Here is an 11200-nt window from a genome sequence, read left to right as displayed (position 1 = left end):
AAATAAAAAAGTTTTGACACTTTCAAAGTGTTCCCTTTTAAGGGCTTTCTTCTGATTACAGCTCAGTACTTGTTACACTCTCCAAATGGAGGCCCTGTATCATTCCACAATGGGAGCCGCCTTTGCAATCATTACTGACCCTAGGCCTGAAAGCATATCACACATGCCTTTCAATTTGCCTCTGTGGAATTTATGTAACTTCAAATTATAAATTGAATGCCCAATGGACAAAACTGGCTTCCTAACTTTTAGTCACATAGTAACAATATATGCCACCTTTTAAGCAACTATGATGCTTTCACTTGTATTATCTTGAATTCTAACAAAGACCCAATATGAGAAACATTATCGTCTTCATTTTACAAATGACACAACTGTGAATCAGATAAATAAACCAATGTCGCCGTCCAAATGCACACAATAAATAATCATCCCACATAAACTCTCTGTTCCGTTTGGCAAATAACAATGTCCCGCAACACTGCAGTTTGCCAATGATTAGTGAATGGTGTTGTTTCATTTGGTTTCATTTGTTGTAGTAAGAGCATTTAACATGAAATCTGGCCTCTTGACATATTTTTAAGTGTAGATACAACAATAGGCACAATGTTGCACAGCAGACCTCTAGAACTTACTCTCTCCCCTAAACTGCATCTTAGGCAGCAGGATTGCTGTCTTCAACATGTCCCCCCCTCCCACGGGTTGGATATGCCTTAGGGGCTTGAAGAGTCATCCCTTTCAACTTTACAAATGATGAACAAAATGGTCCGAAATGGGGCTGGAAACTTTTTCTCTCCTGGCTCCTACCGACTCGCCTCTGAATGCCTCTCTCACCAGGCAAAAGACGCGTCAGGACACAAGCTATTCGACACATTTCCATGGCTTCAGTCTTCCCTGCAAAACTGCTGGAGTTTTCGCTGCTTCGGGACCATCTATCTTGCACGCGTCAGTCAGGTGTACGTTTTCTATCCAGTTCAAAAGGAAGCAGCAGTACTTCCGCAGATGTATGACAGCATATGGTCAGGATTTAGATGAGTGAATACTTGCACCTGGAAATCAAATACCAGCACGGGCAGCCCCCTCCCGCTTGCCCAGGGCAGCAGCTTCCTAACGGGGCAGGGGGAGAGAGCTGCCAGATCAAACGCAATCCAGATGTCTCCTCCGTCTCCTCCTCTTCCCACACTACCTTCCATTGTTTTCTTTGTCCTTTGGCAATATTTCTACATTTCTAAAGGAGTAAAAGAGCCCAGAAAATCAGAAGAAATATGTGTTTAAAGCCGCACAAACACACCACCCATTGCGCAGTTAAGGCATTTTTGAAAAAATAGTTGCTTCAGCTTTTTATTAAAAGGTTTGTTTTCATTCTCTTTTTCAAAAGCATCCGATTTTTGCAGTAATCTTTGGTCAAAGATTTAGAAGGAATCCTTAGCTTGAATTTCAGATCGCTCAGGCAACTTTTGTGAATGTGCCGTTTTGGATGTCACTGGAGTCAATAATGTCCCAGCCATCTGAACAGATTCTGATGTTTACATATTGCTAACTGTCCACTTATTGTATTTTACTCTGAAATCTAGTGTGTGTTGCTTGGGGTAGCTCTCTAGTGAAGGATCTTGTTTTATCTTTTCAAAACACTTGTGTTTTTTTTTCCCCCTGAGTCAAACCTCTTTGTACCTTAATATCTCTATATATACTTCAGAGAGATAAAAAGGTAAAATATTATAAATGTGTTGAGAGCTTCTCATCACTCTGAAGCAATAATTAGTCATTCAAAATCTCTGATGTAAAGATAGCTTTATAAAACAGGGTTGGGTGGGTGGACTTGCCTCGGAAAAGGAGTAAATAAAACTTAAAACTAGCCAGTAAATGTGAACTCTTCACAGCATAAATGAATAGCTGATAGCCCTACAGAAGAAGAAGAAGAAGAAGAAGAAGAAGAAGAAGAAGAAGAAGAAGAAGAAGAAGAAGAAGAAGAAGAAGAAGAAGAAGGGGAGGAGGAGGGAGAGGGGAGGAGAAGGAAGAGAAGGAAGAAGTAGAAGGAGAAGAAGAGGAAGAGAGAGAAAGGAATGAAGAAAGGGAGGGAGGGAAGAAGGAAGGAAAGGGGAGAGGAGAAAGAAAGAAAACGTTGGCTTTATTAGTCCATGATTGCCCTTCACAGTATGTGGACAAAATGCCCACTTAGAAACAAACTTCAAGTAATGAAAGGTGGCAGCTTCTGGTGATTAATTTTTTTCCTGTGTGATCTACAAATGTGGCATTTGACTTAAAGTTATCAGGTAGTCTGTCTAATTCTTACTCAATTATTGTTACTAGAAATTGACCTTGTTCATATTAGCACCTTGCTCCTGTATTAACTGTTTAAATATTTGATTTTTATGACTTTCTGGTTAGTCAAGATCTAAGAAAGCTATCTATATTCTCAAAACAAACAAACAAAAAAAACCCAAGTCGTTCTATTTATTTTGTAGAAAATCATTAAGAGGTGAGAGGGCAGAGAAAATTAACAGAAAAATAAAACAAATTGTATCAACTTTGTATAAACATATTAGCAACCATTGTCTCCTGGATGTGGATGCATATGTAGCAGGGGGAAGTTGGTGTCAGACAGACATAGGTTGATTTCTCACCCCCTCCTTCACTAGCTGCACTCTTGGTCTCTTTGAGGCTTCATTTTGCCCTCAGTAAAATGGTAAAATGGATATAATAATTTTTGTGAAGGTTAAATCAAGCAGGAGAACACAGACAAAGCGCTTGGGTACTCGGTTCCCTCTTGTTAAATGTCGTTTCTCCTTACTAATTTTTTTTTCTTCAAAATATTTGTTTCTTATAAATGATGGTTCCCCGAACTAAGAACTTTATTACAAAGCAGTTCCAAAGACAGCAGTTCCAACCGGCAGTTGTCGTGCGATTTCAAAACGAAGAGAGGTTCTCCTCCAGCTTCTTCCCCCACCTTGCTGAGCTAGAGGGGTGTTGGGAAGAACTGAGCCTTGTTTTTATTTGTCATAGATTCTCTTCTCGTGAGATAGTTACCTAAATTAGCCCGTAAAATATACAGACAGCAAATGAACCAGAAATGCAATAATCCCCTGCCCAATCAGCCCTGAACTACTTCACGAGGTGGCGCTGAGACTGTAGCAGGAGATTGATGTGTGTGAAAACAGTTGAAGTTCTTTGCGGGAAAGTATCCTTAGTGTCATTATTTCTTACTAGCAGGAATGAAAATACCACCACTGCTCTCATTAACGAACTTTGTATTGAAGCCTCTTTAAACCTGTTTCTCAGATTTGTCCAGATATTGTGGAATTGGGGGAAAAGTTTCTTCTTTCCTTCTTTCTCTCTCTCGTTCTCTTTTTTAATACAAGCAAACCAAAAAAAAAAAAAAAAAAAACCCCAAAAAAACCTATTAGTGCTCCTATATCCAAAGAAAAAGAATCACAGGCGTGCGTGCATGTTCACACACACACACACACACACACACACACACACACACACACACACAGAGTCATATTAGTAGTATGCCCCATCAGGAAATCTCGAAATGATTGATATTTAAAGTATTATCATCTCAGGTGGAAGCTCCCATCAAGTACAAATTTATACAACAATTGCAATTTTTCCCTTCTCTTTCTCTTCCCAAACCTGCTAGCAAGCTTTCTTTTTTCTCTATTCAGTGCCTTCCTCTGCTCTCCACCCCCCCTCATTACCCAGCCCCAATTGTTACACACACTCCCTCCTGCCCCACCCCCACCCCCATCTCTAGTGGTGTGAAAATAGAAAAGCATCTGAGTATCCGGGCAGCCTATCCGTTTGCCAAGGTTCATTTTAGCTAATCCAGACATCCCGCACAGCAGGGGGAAAACTGCTGTATCTAGTGAAACAAGAGCATGAATAATTAAAACTCTGTTATTAATGAACTTCCAGTCGTTATGTAAATGAAACTGATTTCAAGTCTAATTTGTCAGCCTGAATTCTTTTTCTGTTCTCCCTTTGTCTAGGACAAGAACTCATCATAATGGACTTGATAATAAAACACTAGTAGACATGCTGTGTGCAGTGCCCATCTGAGTTAGAGCTTTTAGCGTGGTTAATTGATACAGTTACTCCAGAACAAGTCTATAAGGCATTTTGTATGGCTCTAAGTTTTAAAAGCCGCTCTTTTTCCCTTTGACAGGGCTGCCTATTCTTCGCACATACCTCATTATCATTTACCTTTACACGGGGGTGGCGTATAATTACTGCCTAGTAAATAGTTTCTTTGGCAATATCCATGATGTTCAAAGACAGCAGAGTTCAAAAAGGTCCAGGGGAAGGGAAGTCTGTAGTCTTCTGAGAATGACAAATAGCCACCAGGGAGAGAAAATAAAAGGGAAGAAAAAGGAATACTTGACAAAGCGCGAGATCACTAAGTACCAGTGGCCCAGTGTTCCACCATCAAGTGTCACTCATGCTATTTGGGGCATTGTCCAAGTGATACCCCAATGTCTGTGGCTACATATTTCAGCTGCACTGTTTAGGTCCACCGTATTGTCTGTGAAATCGTTCACTATTAGGGTGACAACTTCAAATTCTACAATCTGACTTCTTAGAGCTACAAATATTTTACACAACATAAAAGCAATCATTCTTTCGACAGAAGGCAACTCGGCAGTGTCGATTCATTGAGAATTCACTGAGCTGGAATCTGTACGTTCGAACTTGGAAAATGCTTCTATACTATTGTGAGGGAAATGTGTACGTTAGATATCAGAATTAGTAGTTTGGATATTTAGCAACCGGGTTTATTTCTATAAGACATTGTGTAAGTAAGGTAACAGAAATTAACTCCTATATTGTATATCTGTTATGTTAAAATAATTAATTTTGCTCCATGCTTAGAAGGAGGGAAAAACTCAGAAAAATTCATTCAGAAAAATCCTAAATCTTTTAAGCTGCAGGTGCTAACTACTACCACGATTCTTGCTAATCCAGTAGATTTTTCATTAACGGAATCATAGTGCACAAGAATATTAAGAACTAAAAAACTTCTTGGGGCGCCTGGGTGGCTCAGTTGGTTAAGCGACTGCCTTCGGCTCAGGTCATGATCCTGGAGTCCCGGGATCGAGTCCCGCATCCGGCTCCCTGCTCGGCGGGGAGTCTGCTTCTCCCTCTGACCCTACCCCTTTCAAGCTCTCTCTCTCTCTCATTCTCTCTCTCAAATAAATAAATAAAATCTTTTAAAAAAATCATCTCTTAAAAAAAAAAAAAACTTCTTTAGGCCCCCCAAATATTGACGTAACCAGCTCCTAGGGAGTTTTGCATCCCTATATCAATATCTGCAGCTCTTTTGCACCACTGAAATTAAAGAAGTATTGCAGGCATTGTTTACTTCTGCTATCTTTTGTTATTTTGTAACATTGCTTTGTTTATAGTACCAAAGAATAAATATTATCTTAATCACTTTTGTCCAAACAAAGAAAAAGTGGACATCTCAGCATCTGCCCAAATGATATAATCAATCCTTCAGGAATCAGAGACTCACAACATGCATTTTCAGTCGCCTAAAATATGCCAGGGTTAAGCAATGGAAACAAAAATATGAAAAGGGAACAACTGTTTTCAAAAAGGGGGAGAAAAGTCAGTTAGCCAATATTTATTACTTGTTGTGAAAGGTATTATATATACATATATATATATATGTATATATAATGCATATATATATATCATACATTTCTGGTATGTATACATATGAATATATAGTGTACAAAGAATGTGTAAATTTCCACAAACCCCGAAAGTGATTTAATTTGCCAGGAAGCCAGGAGACACAGTTCAGAGAATACTGTCCTCTCTACTTAGTCTAGTGGCAAAATTTTATCTAGCCCAAGCCACTATCAGTGTCGTCAAATGCAAGGTCTGGTTTCATTTGATTCCTTTTCTTCTAGATGCACTATGTAACAATCTATGCCTCAATTTCCCAGCCAGGAAAAGGCATACAGTCATTCCAAAACCTGTCTGATTTTCACGATGTCAAAGTATAAGTAGAAGATATAGGTTAAATAAATTCAGTCCCCTGTGATTTCACAGGGACGTGACTAGACCCGTGGCATCACAACAGGGACGGCACAATTTAAGGTCTGATGGCGCCCCACTCCAGCATGCTCAAGGGACCGTGCCCCAACTTACAGCAGGCGTGCCTGGGAGAGGTCTCGTTCCCATTGTGCCAGTGCCAGACCTTGCTAAAGCCACTGCTCGCTCTCAAGTTTTGATTAACCCTGGAATTCCTCTGAGTCCATCTAAACCTAAACGAGTACCTACATGAAAAGACAAAAGCAACCCAGTGATAAGGGCAAGATGTGTGATGACATGCAACATAGGATAGCTCACACACGTACACGCGGGCACACACACGTACCTGCCTACTTCCGATGGGTAATACGGCTCAGGGGGCTAGCAACTCTACTCATCCCTAGCCAACTCCAGAAAAAGTCATAAAGATACGTAATCTGGAATTAAAGTCAATTAAACTACATTGCTTCTTCGGAAAGTGAAAAGGAAAACACACATAAGTAATAGAAATCAATTATTGTATATTCCCAGGCCTATTCTTATAAGCTGGAGAGGTAATCGATCACTCTAGAGATTTCTACAAGGTAATTACTGTTTATTCTTTAATGATACTACCGTCTTCCTCTTCTTCCTTCACACCAGCCCCCTGCAGCTGCCCCCTCACAGAAAGCAAATAAGCTGCAGTTAAAAAAAAAAAAAAAAAGGCTGAAAGAAAGTTGGTGTTCTGCATAATGTGGACAATAAGCCTGCTGACCTTCATCCCTCTCTGTGACCTGAGGCTACGATACTCTGTGGCCCATGCTGCATGTACACAGCATAGCTGCTTTTTAGTAATAAATGTGGCCATGGCTTTGAGAGAACACTGCTGCATGGGGGGAATTAGTGGGAAATATCCTTCTTGTGGATGTCTAGTCACTCCAAAGAACGAAATGTGAAAATAATAAGCAGCTGAATAAGAACGTGGACCAATTAAGAATTTAAAACAACTAGCATCCAACTAAGAATCTTCCCCCCTCTTTAAAAAGAAGGGGAGAAAAATAAAGAGTAAAAATAAATGCTTCTGCTATTATCCAGAGCCAAAAGTACTAACCAAGAGATTTCACAGCGCTTCAGTCAGAGCTAGGCTAATGAATATAAGTTACCTTAGCTGGTTTTAGCTGACTTTGAAATTAAAGTTCCAAACCCTTGCATGCAGGGAGAGCTGGATTTGAGCAAAATGGACTTAATAAACTCCATTGTGCGGTTAGATCCCTAGTGAGATTTCCTGCCCATCCATGACCAATCGGTATTATTTTTCAGTGACTGGTACTTTTGTGAGCAAGATTGGGATTTCTGGGAGTGATTAGCACTTTTCACCATTGATTGACAGGTTCAAACAGAAATGAGACAATAGGAGGAGTCATTAGGAATTCAAATGTAACGTTAGTGTTTGCAGGCTTTGCGATTGATTTTAATAGAAAAAAAAAACCTGTATGTAAGGAAAGGAATTAACGTTTAAAATGTTAACTTAGGAAGTATAAATCAATCTGTTCAATTTCAAAAAAAAAAATTCAGATTTGAAATTAATCAAAACTAATAAGAAGATGAAATAGCAGTGTTTTAGGCATTCTTTCTAGAAATTTCTAATGTCGGCCATGGATATATTTAGTTTTTGCTTTGGATATCTAGGACCCAAAGACGTAAAATCTTAGAGACATCCTCAGTAGCAAAGATTTAGATTTGGTTTTCTTGTAGATGAAAAATCTTGTAGAAAAAAAAAATTGTTTTGCTAAGAAAAGAAATATGATGAAACTCTCCATTATATCCAGGGAAGATTCCTTAGGGAAATAATTACGGTGAATGATTCTAGCATTGACCAGTAATTGATAATTGGCCACAAATAATTAGGGTAGAATATCTTTACTGGTGTAAATTATGCTAATAGCTCAGCCTTGTCCCTAGGTGCTGATGTTGGTTTCTTATAAGTAATTTTGTTTTAAATTCACATTATAAATTTAGCATACTATACTTGAAAATTTAATCTTGTTTGGCATCAAAGCAAAGGCAGATAATACAGAATTAAGCAAGCCTAATCAAAGAAGAAAAATAAGATGCACACCATCATTTTTCAGGATGTTTTGCTAAGGGTTGACTTCTCGTGGGAAAAGAAGTTTTCTGTGACAAAAATGCACACGAACTGTGTTTTTAAAAAAGCAAAACCAAATTGGAGCAAACTGTGACTTGGAGTCACCTCACAAATTTGGATAGAAGCATTTCCAATACCTCATAAGTTGTTAATATTTAAAGGACGATGGCATAAATCCAATACCCGCTGAACAAAATAATCACTGCATCAGATTTTTATGCGTATCCTGTGTGCAGCTCAGCATTCAACCTGCATTTTTTGAATATGTTGTGACTAATTTATGCCAAGTTTTCATCAACCTAGCATTTTTCATTTTTCAATTGACATACAAAGTTCTGTAATTTGTGTGCTCAGTATGTTAATATACTGAGATAGTAAGAGGAAATTCAATGCATCACGATAACAAAAATAAACTGTCAGGGAACGTCGGTAGAAGTGAGAGGTCAAGAAAACAAGCACAATCCAGTGAGTGGCTAGTGTTAGGATGTGTGTGGGTCATTAATAATGCACACTTCCGTATCACGAGATGATTTTGGTCATTCTTTTTTAACCAATTCATTCACCATCTGCTCTTCAAATTCCCTCCAAACATTCAGGGCATGCTCTATAAATAAGTGGTTTTCACACGTTGCTGCAAATTGGAATCACCTGCAGATATTTAAAAAATGCAGAGGCGTGGCTCCTACCCTACACACTCCGATGTCTTGGTGTGGGGCGCAACACAAGCATCAGGAGATTTCTCTAAGCTCTCCGGGAGATTCTAACGTGCAGCCAAATTTGGGAAACACAGCTGTCAAGGCTTTTTGCCTCAGTTTTCTCTGATTTGGTCTGAAAGACACCGATGTCCTCTCTTATACATAGTTAAAAAAAAAAAAAAATTGCTTCTCCATCTTGCCGTTGATTTCAGGCACACAGCTCCTTGATCTGCTGTCTTTTGAGAAGGATCACATCACAGTGCTCCGTGCTTCTGGCAAACTCACTTACAGCCTCTCATCTGCTCTCAACTTCTTTCTTATTTTCCCTTTATACTCTTTCATCCCCCAAACTACTACAGATCAACTGTTATCCTTCTGAGTTTTCAGTTCTTATCCAATTTCCTATCTTTAGCTATCTTTGGTATCTCATTGCCAGTTTAAGCATGAAAACGTTTCCTTTTCAGTGTTACCCATTTCTTTCTCATTATCCGAAAACCCACAGGCAGGCTCTACTCCTTTCTTCCATCTTCACCCAAGAACGAAGTTAAGACTCAGTGATTTTTTTATCTCATTAGAGTGGACTTCTCTGGTTCAGACTGCAGTTTTCTGTCTGTCTCGTCCCAAAATGCTCATTGTTTTCCTGTACAAAACGCTACTGTCAGACTTCTTGTTATTTCTTTGCTCATTATGAACACCTCGCCAGTGTGTTTCTTAAACACATCCTATCCAATTGTCTCCCTATTCTCTTTCCCAGAGCCTCCTTCGGTTCCAAGCTAACCTCAGAATTATAGATCTGGAGGAGCGTCTGCCTTGGGAACTGATAGCGATACTTCCTAAATGCTTGTATACCAAATGGATGCATGCAGAGGACTGTTCCACGATGAGGATGACCAAAAGCCTCTCTAGATTTCCTAGAATTACTGTAATCCTTAGAAACACAATTGTTCTTCACCCCTGTTCTTCTTCCTTTCCTCAACTCATTTCATCCAGACTCCCACTGGTAACACTGAGCCAGGAACATCCAAAGGGCCACGAAGGAATACATCGAACTGAGAGTTATATACATCTATGTCTGGGCGAGAGGACTTAGCACGAAGCTGTAGCAAACCAGCCGCTGTAGCCACACTGTTCTGTCTCCAGCTTCAGGATGTTTCCCATGGCCAAAAATGCCCTAAGTTGTCTCTGACTTCAAAGCATTCAGCAAACAATGGCAAGGCAGAGCCACCAGAAATGGACTCCTGATTTCCATGACAAATACGGTAATGCTGTATTCGCAAGGGGAGACACTTTCTGTGTTGCTGTATATGCCCATACAGCAACACAGAAAGTGTTGGGCATATACAGCAACACAAACTGGAATAGAATGGAACCTGTCCCCTGTTGGCAGAGGCACCCCAAAGGAATGGAGAGACCAGTAATCAGCCCAGCTGGTGTAATACTGAATTGTTTCAAAACCAACTCATAATTGATGCCAAGTAAAAGCACGTGCACCCATTAAAATATGGCATGATTGAAGAAATAAAGTGCATTTGGATCCTTTATATATATATATACATCTATGTCTGTGCTCTATTCTTTGTCAGATTATGCAGATTATACACTTACATGAAAAACTGTAGAAGGAAGGGATGCCCTTTGCCTTCCACCTAAGGGCCTGTTTCCCACTTGAACTGAGCTTTGCAAAACCCATCGTTATCCCTGTTTCTGTCCCCCACCGCTGCCACCCACCATTTCCTGTCTCATCAGATCCTACACTCAGCTTCTTCCTGGCCTCCCTCTGCCCTTTCTTGTCTCCATTACCCTCTTTCAAGTTCTGCATTCTCATTTAGCAGGTCACCACCACCTCGTGTTTCTCAACTCCCTCCTGTAAATTTATTTCTTGCCGTGATGCTTTTCTATGACAGCTTTTCAAAGCAGTCTTCTTTCAGAGGAAAAGAAACAACTTTTTTAAGTCAAAGAATCTATACCAGTGACTAGAAACCTATCTTCTTTCTGGATGCACTTCGTTTCGAAGTTATTCACTGCACACGTGTCACATGATTATGAATGTCAATCCCAGATGTAGAAACAAGCTCAAAGTAACACCCAAGAATAATAATGGCTCAAGAATCAATAAGCAAGATTCGGTTGTCACAAAATCACAGAATGGGTTTTTTAAAAAGCGAGTTAAACGATTAATATGATTATTTTTAACTTGTTAATTTTAAAGGAAGTCATTAGCATGTAGATTTGGGTATTAATAGAAGTGTGGTTTCTCTGAGTTTGGACTTGGGAAGGGGATAGATTGGTTTCAAATCCTGACTTCACTTGTGACTTCAGCAAGCAATTTAACCCCTCA

The 11200-nt window shown here is 39.5% G+C and overlaps 1 pseudogene; it reads left to right on the top strand.

The window, feature by feature from the left end:
- The first annotated feature begins 10000 nt into the window (after window positions 1–10000).
- On the top strand, window positions 10001–10280 carry LOC118020193 (annotated as a pseudogene).
- Window positions 10281–11200: the final 920 nt, after the last annotated feature.

The sequence above is a fragment of the Mirounga leonina genome, unplaced genomic scaffold, assembly GCF_011800145.1.
Source record: "Mirounga leonina isolate KUSES-001 unplaced genomic scaffold, KU_Mleo_1.0 Mir_173, whole genome shotgun sequence".
Lineage (NCBI taxonomy): Eukaryota > Metazoa > Chordata > Mammalia > Carnivora > Phocidae > Mirounga > Mirounga leonina.
Note: the sequence above shows the minus strand (reverse complement) of the source record. Positions and strands in the feature narration are given on the sequence as shown.